General features: G+C 39.7%; 1 long non-coding RNA gene across 1 annotated transcript; it reads right to left on the bottom strand.

The window, feature by feature from the left end:
- Positions 1-1359: 1359 nt before the first annotated feature.
- Positions 1360-4731, bottom strand: LOC113833964. The gene is made up of 3 exons (XR_003482168.2): positions 3981-4731; positions 1887-2024; positions 1360-1416 (listed from the first exon to the last, which is right to left on the bottom strand). It is a non-coding gene; the product is annotated as an uncharacterized LOC113833964 (long non-coding RNA).
- Between the last annotated feature and the right edge of the window lie 4188 nt (positions 4732-8919).

Genomic DNA, 8919 nt, shown 5'->3' with positions numbered 1-8919 from the left:
CTGCTCTGCTTGTATCATATTTTCTAGTTACACTTTGGCAAAAAGAAGTCCAAATTAACATCCAAAGTGTAAATAAGTAGATTCTACCTATTCTTAGGGGAACACAAAATTCCACTGAAATAAAATGAAATTGAAAGACAGCATACGAAACACTAATTGATAAATTTATTTATTAGCTGTTGATATATAACAAATACCTATATATATTAATAGGTATTATATTAACAACATAGATGTATTGTGCTAAAATACAAATTGCAAAACCAGAAATAAGGAGTTACAGTGTATTAATCTCAATGCAGTATGCTTGCAGGAAAAAATGTCTACTTTACCATGATTTGAAAGGATGAATGTATGTGGAAAGAAGTTTTCAATGGGCTTCAGCAGAGCTTTATAAGTCCTATGCCTAAAACTCTACTAAATCCACGACAGTGTTCTATAGATATAGAGTCCATTAGAAATCCAATTGACTGTTTTATGAAGTGTGCTAAGAGAAATATTTCTCAATAAATATATTTTTCAGTGAATTGAAATGTGCCTTGTGATAATTAATGTTGTTTGTCAACATCAGGCTCTAGACAAATCTAAAAAACAAGTCTCCAGGTACTGCTATGAGGGATTATTTAGATTACACTAGCCTCTGGCATACCTGTGAGGGATTATTAGGTTCACTGAAGAGGGAAGACCTACCCAAAAAGAGGACATCCCTTCCCTGGGTTTGGGTCCAGTACTACAGCAAAAGAAAGAAGCTAGATGAGCACATTTATTCTTTTGTGCTTAGTCACTGTAGACATCAATTAGCTCAAGCTCCTGCCAACATAATTTACCTGTCCTAGTGAGCTGTATCTTTCAACTACCAAAACAAAACATTTCTTTCTGTAGTTGCTTTTGTCATGGTATTTTTTTATTTTAGAAGCACTCTTATTTACATACCCTTCCCACCATTCCCTTGCCCCCCCCATCCTCCCATGCTCACCACCAAACCCACAACTCCCTCCCCCCTCCACAGGGACTGTCAAAGTCCATCATATCATTTGGGGGAGGGCCCAGGCCCTCCTTCCTGTACCTGGGCTGCAATAGTATCCCTCCATAGGGAATGGGCTCCCACAGTCCATTTGTGCTCTAGGGATAAACACTGGCTCCACTGTGAGAGGTCCCTTAGACTTTCTTGGCCTCCTGGCTGGCACCCACATTCTGATGGCTTGGTTCTGTTCGATGCTGGTTCGGGAGGTTTACAACTAAGGTCTCCTCTGTGCTCTCACTAGGTCAGGTCAACTGTTTCTGCAGGTTTCTCCAGCATCGTCGTGGCTCCTATGCTTCCCTCCTCCCTCTCTGCAACTGGATTCCAGGAGTGTATGGCTCAGTGTTTAGCTGTCGGTGCCTGTTTCTGCTTTTATCAGCTACTGGATGAAGCCTCTAGGAATGGTAACCATGGTAGTCATCAATCTCATTATAGGAGAAGGGCATCAAAGGTTTGTCATGGTATTTTATCACAGTGACTGTAAAAGTAATCAAAATGGATCTTAACTAAATTATAAATTAAATGTTGTTTCTAGGCAATGAAACTATCATATCTGCAAAATTATTAAAGTAGTTCTAAAACATTTGACTTAGTCTTAGAAACATTTGTTTCAGTCTTCTACTGAAATACCAATAACTGCCAAATATTTTGTGATAACTTATATTCTAGTATAAATGACAAATTGCATAAAAAATATTGTACCAAGATAATACTAGTAAGAGCCACTCCTTATCGATAAAATGTATAAATTTTACAAGTTTTTTAGGAATGACTCAATTTTGCTATATAGTACATATTTTGTATAATTGTATTTTGATAATGAGGGACACTGACCATTTCACCGGTGTAAGTTTTGGGTACAAACCTCCTGCTTCCATATATGAGGAGATTCTTCTTTCCCCAGATTTCAGCCACACATGGCAGTCATCTCTCCAACATTCAGAGATTTAATTTGAGATTTCCTAGGGTTGACTGGTGATTGAAAAATTCAACCTTTGTGTATCTGCTCAGAAGAAAGAAAGAAAGAAAGAAAGAAAGAAAGAAAGAAAAGCCTTATACACATAATACCTGACCATCAGTAGCTCCCAGACAGGTATAATTCTTCCATAAGGCATATTGTGTCCCTTGCAAAGCATCTTCAACTATATAAGTGAAGAAATGTTGCCACCAGTTATGATGAAACTTCAAATTTCTGATTATTCTGGTGTCCAAAACAAAACCAATCACAATAAAAAGAACTCAATTATGGTTTTCTTATAAAATAACAAAAAGAGAGCCCATCCCACCCCTCAGCCTGAACACATGGGGGAGGGCCTATGCTGGGCCCCGGATGATGTGGGGGACTTTGGGGAGTCCCCTTCGAGGGCCCAACCCAGCCTGGGGAGTGGAGGGTGGGGCAGGTGGGAGGTTGGGGGGAGGGTTGAGGGAGGGGAGGGAGAAGGAGACGGGATTAAATGTGAAGCAAGCTTGTTCCTAATTTGAACTAATAAAAAAATTACAAAAAATAAAATAAATAAAATTTCAATGATATCATAATCATGAAAATATCCTCATTTTCAAAGATAGAAAAATTCACACTATGAAAAGATAATACAAATTGATATAGCTATTTCAGTTCATTCTAGCCTAGGGAGTCCTCATATGAGTGCCCCAACTTCTACAATCATTGGATGTTAAAAAAATTTTAAGTATTCCTCCTATCTTGCCACATATGTCAAATTTTTGTTCATTCTATTAAGACCCATAGAAGAATTATTTCCTGAGGTTTTACCCTTTCTTTCTGAATATAAGCTGTGTATGGTGATATTATGTCTGCATGAATATGTGTGTTTGTGTGCAAGTGTATGTTTGAATGTGCATGTACAAGTTCATGTCTGTGCAGACAGTCATCAGGAGTCATTTCTCATACACCATCCACCTTTTTATTGAGACAGCATCTCCCCAGAGATCTTCCTGTTCTCCCACATTAGCCCTGTGTTTACACACATGCACTATACTCTGTCTGACCTCTTTTTTTTCCCCACATAAGTTCTGAGGATAGAATTCAGGTACTTGTGCTTTTCCAGCAAGCACTTAACCAACTGAGCCATATCCTCAGCACTATTTTTTTAAGCGAACCCATTAGCATTCAACACATGAGGCATTGTTTGGTATATCGTAAGCATGCAACACACTTTTACTTAGTTCATTAGCAATTCATGCTTATCTCACAATTGGCATATCCCATGAAGTAAAAACAAGTCTAAAATTTCTCATAGAGCTACCTAGTAAATCATGTCTCAGTAATCTCGTTAAATAAATGCAAACAAAACAAATCCCTAAGTGTGGTCATTCATCTCTACAAACTCTGAATAAGGCCGGCACTTACAGTGCTGATGTTTCAGCCTCCTGGAAGAGAAATTAAAAGCATATGTGTCAGGGAACACTGCAGTATAAATGGGCTATGTTTACAGTTTCTAATTTTCACATTTTAAGATTTGACCAAAAGTATTTGATTTGCCAAATAACTTTCTCATCTTCTAAAATCTATCACTAGGAGAAAGGATAAAGAAACCCTTCTTAAATGTTGACATCTCAGAAAACCAAAGGGTGAACTTCTTATAACCTCTGTAAATGATGCCTGAATTGGAATTCTGCTCTGAATCTGTGATTCCTGGCTTCAGACTGAGGAAACTTTGCCTGACTGACTTAAATGTGACTGTGTCCCGCGCCCGCTCTGTATTCCTCGCTAGCAAGAAATACACGCAGGACACTCGGATCCTTCTGCAGACAAGCTTTAATGCATTTTACCAGAGTGGAGACATTGAACCAAGAAAACCATCCCTATATAAAGGCTGACCAGCCGCCTGGGACGTGTTACCCTAATGAATGGCTTCAGCTCCTCAGGCAAAAATGAGCCACGGGATAGGCAGAGATCAAAGGAATGGAGATTACCCAGCGCCTGTGAAGTAATTCACACCTTGGTGTCTTCAGGCAACATTATAATGCAGGAACCGGCTTCCTACATGACTGGTGTTGAAGAAGTAGTGCTGGGGAAATGGGAACATCATTGGCCCACCTCAAATGACCTGCTGATCTTCTTGGTTGTCCAGGATGGCGCCAAGGTTAATGCTAACAGCAGAGAATATATATATCAATGACCTGAGGTTGAAATCTCAACAGCTTTGTATTCATGACAGCAATTGTGCCTCAGAGGAGAGGTGACAAGCCTGTGTATTTACCAGAAAATCTGTTCGGCTTTACAGAGTACATATGAGCCCAGTGTGTCACCTTGCCTATCTACAACATGCTTTGAGATGCTTAGGTTCATGCCCTTAAAGCAACTGTAAACCTGGACTGTTTACTGTGTGTCCCAATTCTCTCCCCTTTTCAACAAGAGGAATTGTTTGTTATTGGTCCTCCTTTGTTCACGTATTTGTAAAACTTGATCTAAATTGAAATATTTATTTGTTTTTAAGGTGTTATAGCTCTGTTCTGGTGGGGATGGTTTAGTGCAGGAATGTAGCAGTTCTGCCTTTGAACCAGAGAATGTTGTTACTTCTCTTCTCCCCTCTGCTAAGGGAATTTTCCATCAGAGGTATAACAGGTTTGTTCCTACTCTGGGAAAAGTTATTTCTCTGCATTGCCTCACTCTATAGAAAGAAGGTTGACACCCAATCCTCACTCAAAGGACTTATTGTGAGGAAAGAATCCAGGAGAGTGGCTGCCTCTACCAGGGTGGGAAAAGGCAGCTCCCAACAGAACAGGTACAGGGCTTATATAGAGTTATTTAGAGGTAAAGTTCCAAGGAGAAGATTTTCAGGATTGGACTTGATCAGATTTCAATTCCTGTGCTTGGACAAGCTCAGAGATTGGCTTGATTTCATGCTCAGGGATTGGTTGGTTTTCCTGCTCAGGGATTGGTTAATTTTTCATGTTGAGTTGGTCAGGGGTAGAATGTGTCTTTGGCTCTTATTTCAGGGCAAAATGTATTTCTTTCACTGTTTTTTTCCACCCTCTGGTTTCAGGGTCCAGGGTATGTTTCTTTTATTGGCCTTTTAAAACTGTTTGGCTCTGGTTTCAGGGATTGCTTGGTTTCCAGGATGAGTTAGAGACAGAATGGTTTTTTATGGGGGGGGCACTCTGGTTTCAAGGCCAAGGTAGTTTCTTTGGCTGACCCTTTACCCTACAATTTTTCCACAAAATTTCCAAGATGCATTTTTCAAATCAGTCACTAAGTTAGGTGGTAAAATACAGTTTTCACTGTTTTTTTTTTGCCGGGGGGGGGGCACATTGGTTTGGCTATTTAATGACTCTAGATGATTTCAATCATCCTACAAACACCCCCTAGCAAAAGTTTCAGTGTACTCAGGAAGGGTTTTGTTGTTTTAGTTACTATTTCTGATCTAACTTAATAAACAATATAATTACACTTATTAGGGAAGAATGATTTAGAAAAGAATTACTGGAAATAAGAAAGCTCAAAAGCTGCCTACTGGTGGCACAGAATGGGGAAAGATTTAGCTTCTGCCTTAGCACATAGTACCCAAGGCTGACACTTTATGACTCATGGAAACCCACCCTCTCAATTGCATGGGTTATCTGTGGGAGTACCCTGATTGTCTCAGTCCTCACATGAGGGAGAACACTTGGTGCCATTGCCACTGTCTTTCTTATTGCCATTTCCCCCTCTATTAGTTAAAAGCACACTGGCTACTTTCCATGGGAATGCAGAATATCTACTCAGCATCTTCACACTAGTGATCTGAGCTGCAAAGAATCTCAGTATTACAGCCTAGGGAATGCTAGTGGAGGGTCAGCATCACATTGCATTCCTGCCAGTGACTGGCAGGAGAGGAAGTGAAGAAAGCACTGTGGAATTTAACAAATAAATATAGGATACAGACAGCAAAAGGACATTCTCTGGAACAGAGAGTTATGTTTGAAGGCATCACAAGAAAGAAGGAAAACAATATTTTCACCCGGCCAGCCATTTTCATCACTGGCAGACATAGTACTACCTTATTCAGCACAAAGCTGCCATAAACAGCTTTATCACCACTATTGAATGATAGGAACCATGCAAAGCATGGGATCTTTGACTAATGGTTTTCTGTCTGCATATCAATATGGGCACAAGGCTCACAGTTTTCATTCCATAGGAATGAAAATTTTTCTGTGCTTCCACATTCAGATCCAAACAAAATTTACCCAAAGGACAAATAAACATCCTGTAGCTCCACTAGGATTAAAGTCCAACTCTCAGACTTTAATTTCAAATGTCATGTGTCTTAAGTAGAGTTTCTATTGCTGTAACAGAACACTATGACCAAAGGCAAACTGGAGATGAAGGGATTTTTGACTTATACTTCCAAATCACTGTTTATCTTTCAAGGAAGTCAGTGTAGGAACACAAGCAGAACAGGAACCTGGAGGCAAAAGCAGATACAGAGGCCATGGAGGAGTGCTACATTCTGGCTCGTCCCTTCTGCTTGTTCAGCCTGTTCTTTTATAGACACCAGGACTATCAGCACAGAGATGGTATCACCCACAATGGGCAGGGCCCTCCCCACATCAATCACTAATTAAGAAAATGCCCAACAGGTTTGCTAACAGCCAAATCTTATGGAAGCATTTTCTTAACTGAGGTTACCTCCTCTCAAATGCCTTTAGCTAGTGTCAAGTTTACATAAAACTTTCCTGCACAATGTAGAATATCCAGTCATTCTAGCTCTGCTGCCTACAAAAGAGCTTTCTCTTAGGCTGGTTCCATTCCTTGTATTCATCCCCCCTCAGCAGATGTTTCCCGGTTTGGCCATGCCCAAGAAGTTGGGATTGTCTCTGAAATTCAGGATTCATTTTAATGGTTTCATGCAATGGCTTCTTAGTCTCCTCATAAAAGAACTCCACCACCATATATTCCCTGGAAGAACTCCACTACCATACATTCCCTGGACTCATCTCCCCGTAACTTCAGAGGAAGAATCTACTAGCTCCTCATTCTTGAATCTTTCATGCCTTCGTAGTCAATATTGTTAAGGCTTAAACCCTTTATAATGTATCAAAGCAGATGTGGCTGCCATGTTCTCTCACATCCTTCATTCCCTACTGGTTACAGGGTATGGCTGGCATACCCTGCCTTCTATCCTGAGCTCTCCAGCCCAGTGGTTTGTCTGCCCTTCCCCCAGAGGCTATTGCCTACATAATTTAGACCTGTCCATTTCTTACCTTTGACCTTCTAGGGAGCTACACATGGTTCCAGCCTCTCCCTTCTCCCTCCCCCCTTCCTCTCCTCACATAGCTCAAGGTCATGTCATCACTGTTTTTAAGATGTTTGTCTCCGGCTATGTCTCCCTTTTGTCTACCATAAACTTTCTCCTCCATCATACCTAGGACTAGCCATGTCCTTACTTACTTTTTTTTTTTCAAATACAATTCAGATACAGATCCAAGTTTGACTGCAAGCTCAAGGTGGACCTCCAGTCTGTTGGATCACATTTGAAAAGGCTTTTGTATACTATTGGTTTACAGAAACAGAAAATCCCATAGACCCGTTTCTTTCACAAGTTGTAAACTTAGTTGGATGGGATCTTACTGTGAGAGCAAATTTTCCATTGCTCAAGTGCAAAACGAGAGATCTTACCTGGATAGCACTAATCTCCTTTGAAGTTACAATTCTTTTTCAGCATATGCCTTTGCTGTTACATTAATCTTCCTTATGCTCCTTTTTCCTCCAAACTGTACATTTTATATTTTTTTTCTTTCTCACTTGCTCCTTTTCATTGAAACCCATATATGAGGTATTAGTAATAACCATTCCACAGACAACAGTATGCTCTCTTGAAATTTCCTCCATCAAGAAATAGATCTAGTACTTTTAAACCAGGCTTTCATGAATTCTCAGGACATGAGAAGAAAACAATCAAATTTTGTGACTATTAGATTGATGACCTTTAGCAAGTTGCTGCTAAGGATGTTTCTTCCCTCTGAGACACCTTTGTCCACATTGCTACTGTTCTCTTATCTCCTATTAGAACTGCCTCGTGGGCTCAGCTTTAGCATTCAACCACCTTTCCAGTTCCAAATTCTAAAGTCTTACACATTTCTCCAAAACACACAGTCCAGTTATTTTATAGCAACAGCCCCCTCCAATGTACCAACTTCTATATATGATATTTTTTGTGACTGTGAAAAAACTTCATGTGAGTCATAGAAAGAACTTTATTTGGACTTATAGTACCAGAAGAAGAGACTACAATGGTGGGTGAGGCATGAAAATATGTAGTTGAAACAGGAGACTGAAACATCTCATCTCCATCTGTACACAGAAAGTAGTTACTGAACTGCAAGTGTGTGAGGTTGCAAACTCTTAAAGTCTTATCCTAGTGATACACTTCCTTTAACAAGTCTCCTCTCTCAAATATTCTACCACCTCTTCAAATGGCACCATCAACCAGAGAAAGTGTTTGGATACCTGAGCTTAAGAGGAACACTTTTTCAGACTCCTATTGATAGTGATGATAATCAAGTAATAGGAATAGGAAGATCAGAAGAAAAGATAAGTACTAGAATGTCCCAGTGTGGGACAGGGAAAACTTCCTCTTTTCTCTGTTTAGGTCAAAGTCTTCAAATTAAATTAATAAAAGACAAATTAATAGAAAAAGACTATTTATTATGTAAATTTTATAAGCAGATCATTGGCAATGGTTAGAATGTGGTACGTATCTTCCACCTCTGAATGGGTGACATGAGAAAGGTAAAGGCATATACAAAAGAATAAATAATCTTAACAGCTTTCAGAAGTTGAGAACGTTTGTGGAGTTTTCCTATGTGGATATGAGGAGTCTTTAGTCCTTTATTGAACACATAGCATTCCCCGGAGAAGAGACTTGAGGGCAATTTCATTCATCGTTGATAAA

The sequence above is a fragment of the Cricetulus griseus genome, chromosome 2, assembly GCF_003668045.3.
Source record: "Cricetulus griseus strain 17A/GY chromosome 2, alternate assembly CriGri-PICRH-1.0, whole genome shotgun sequence".
In the NCBI taxonomy this organism is placed as follows: Eukaryota; Metazoa; Chordata; class Mammalia; order Rodentia; family Cricetidae; genus Cricetulus; species Cricetulus griseus.
Note: the sequence above shows the minus strand (reverse complement) of the source record. Positions and strands in the feature narration are given on the sequence as shown.